We start from the raw sequence: 3,187 nt of genomic DNA, 5'->3' as shown, positions 1-3,187 counted from the left end.
GTTAATTAAACAATATTTTTGAATATTTTAGCTTCCAGGTCGTGGCGAGCCACTAGGCCTTCTTGGTTATTGGAGCAACAACCACTTCCTTAGACAAAGCTTCCATAGAGAATTTCAATGTTTAATTTTCTCACTGTAAGCTTTTGAATTTTTGAAAAATTAATTAAGCACAGATTTTGGAACCCAATAGAGGTTCCTTCCTACAGGATTATTCAAAAATCTAGGGGGTACATAGTTTCTTGGTATTTTTCTAAGTTGACCTTGATGCTTCCTTATATACCAATTTAATTTACCATAAATTCTTAATTTTGAATTTGGAAATTGATTTAAGCATGCAGCATATTTCAGTTTTTCAATTTCTAATTTTTAATTTTCATTTTCTGATTTTAGATGATCATACATATCTAACGGACATGCTCTTGCTAAGTTCAACTTTAATTCAGCATTCTCTTTTTCTAATTGATCTAACTCTTTAGAAAGAGACTTGATAAATTTGAAAGATTGAGTTGGGGTTAGATTGCGTACCTTACTTACCTGGTCTGGTGACGCTCCCCCTTCACTGCTGCTTTCTTCTTCTGATGTTCCTCCCCCTTTGTCGATGCTCATCTCTGAGCTAGACGTTTCTTGTTACTGATGGTTGGCCATCAGTGCTATTCCCGAGAATTCTTCGACTTCCGATTCGGAGGATGACGAATCATCCCACGTTACCTTTAGATTCTTGTGCTTGGAGGGTTCTGGTTTCTTGTATTTTGGCTTTGCCCTTTCTTTCTCCTTTCTCTTTAGCTTTGAGCAGTCATCTTTGATGTGTCCCTCTTCGTTGCAGTTATAGCAGCGAACCGTCGTCTTCTTTTGATGATGCCACTGCGGTTTAAATTTATTAGTACTGAAAAACTTATTGAAGCGTCTTACCAGTAGTGTCGCTTCGGATTCGTCGACTGAGGCTTCGGAGTCAGAACTGTTCATCTTTGCCTTTAAGGTAATATTCTGACTTGTCTTCTCTGCTCCGTTGGGTTCTGAAACTCGAGACTCATGAAGTTCGAAAGTGGAAAATAATTGTTCTAACGTACTTACCTCGAGGTCCTTAGAGATGTAATACGCATCTACTAAGGAGGCCCACTCTGGAGTTCTTGGGAAGGCATTGAGAGCATATCGGATAGAATCCCGGTTGGTTACCTCTTCTCCAAGGTTCGTTAGTTGCGTTATCAGCTCCTTGATTCTCGCTTGGAGTTGCGCTACCTTCTCGCCTTGGTTCATCCGGAGGTTCGTTAACTGGTTCCGGAGAATGTCGCGCTTTGCTAGCTTCGCTTCGGAAGTACCTTCGTGAAGCTCCAGGAATTTGTCCCAGAGATCTTTCGCTGAGTCGTAGCTTCCGATCTGATTTACCTCCTGCGGCGGTAGCACACTAAGCAGGTGGAACTCTGCCTTTCCGTTGGCGACGAAATCGGCTTGCTCCTTCTTGCTCTTGAATTTTCTTCTTTGTCTTTCGGTGCTGAAAAACCATATTTCATTGTAATAAGAATATCAAAATCCGTTTTAAAAAATACCTCCATTTTGCGCTTCCATGTGGCGAAGTCTCCGTCGAACTTCGGGGGATGGATGTTCGCTCCGGCCATCGTCTTGATCGTTGTGCTTCAGTTGGCGGTTAGTCCTTTTAAGGCGATCAGGCTCTGATACCACTTGTTGGTACAGCGGAGACCGACAAGAGGGGAGTGAATTGCTGAAAACAAAAATGAAAATACCCTCCTCGTACTTTCAACTCAGTTAGTGCAATAGTTAACAAAATAATAAAACAGTAAAAGAAATACACAGAAGAATTAACCTGGTTACAACCAAGGAGGTTGTTAATCCAGGGCAATAGAAGCGCACTAAAAGAAACTCTCCTTTGCTGAAGGCGGAGAAGCCTTTTACACTTTCAAAAGCTCAGAACTATTGCTAGGAAACACTACAGATTGATTGCTTGAGTTGTTATTGAATTTCTAGCTCTAGGGGCCTTTTTATAGCTCCTGGAAAGTCTATCCCGAGGGTCCAAGGCGTCTCCAACAAGTTTCAATGCGCCTCCAGCTCGGTCAGGGGATAAAACTTTATCCGCACGCAAACGGTCAAAACTGACCAGTTGAAGGCGCCTTCAACAGGCTTGAAGGCGCCTTCAAGGGCGCCTTCCAGAGCGCCTTCAAGGGCGCCTCCAAGCTGCCAGCTTAGTTTCTTCAGCTTCCTTCGCTCCATTCTTTTGGGTGATTGCGGCCAACCGGAATAGGGCTCACCCGAACCCAATTCCCGGCCTTCCTCGAGCAGCCTTCCGTCCCGGCTTAACGTCCCTCGAACGCCGCGCACACTCTTCACGCCCACCGGAGTACTCTTCCGCAGCTCTGTCATCCTTCGGACGCACCGAGCCCGTCGGCTCCCTTCCCGTGCCGTCCTTCTCGCTAGCTGCGTCTTCCGCTCGACTTCCTGTGCTCCTAAGCTCCTGCACACTCAGACATAGGGATCAAATACAATGCAAGACCTAACCAACTTGGTTGATCACATCAAAATTACCATGGGGTCCAACATCATGTAGCTAGGGATGATATTGTACTTGACTATATTAAGTCCAAGTCAAACTTAGTAGATATTGTCATAACACCCTTACCTAAATTCAAGTCTAGTACACTCAGAAGACAGTCAGGCATGTGCTTAGTAGAATAGATTCAAAATAAAATATTTTTTAAAATAATTTCTTTGTTGTTTCTTTAAAAGTTATGGTTATTTAAAAAAAAAGTGGGGGGAGGGTATTTTTCCAAATCATCTTGAGTTTAAAATGTAGGATAAAATATTTTTGTCTTCTTCAAAATTCCCAATTTTACTAGTGCTTTTAAAGATTGGACTTAGCCTAGATCTTTCCCTAGAAAGCATGTACTCATAGGTATCAGCCAGAACATCTCACATGCACACTAGGAATTCCTTGCTTGTGTATAAAAAATACTTAAAATGGTGTGAGATGCATAGGGTATTGCCTAGACTTCAAAATACTTATGCTGCTATAAATACTAACTCAAATTGATCAAGTTGAGTCATCCTTTTTAGTCAAAACTAAATGGATCACACACTTACTTGACTAATCAAGTGAACGCTACTACCTTATGGTAAATAGCTAGTAGCTAAGGGTTAAACATTTACTCTAAGGAAAGATGAATGTTTTAAAATATTT

This window comes from Zingiber officinale, chromosome 3B, assembly GCF_018446385.1.
Source record: "Zingiber officinale cultivar Zhangliang chromosome 3B, Zo_v1.1, whole genome shotgun sequence".
Taxonomy (NCBI): domain Eukaryota; kingdom Viridiplantae; phylum Streptophyta; class Magnoliopsida; order Zingiberales; family Zingiberaceae; genus Zingiber; species Zingiber officinale.
The sequence above is the reverse complement of the archived record's forward strand: the minus strand, read 5'-3'. Positions refer to the sequence as shown.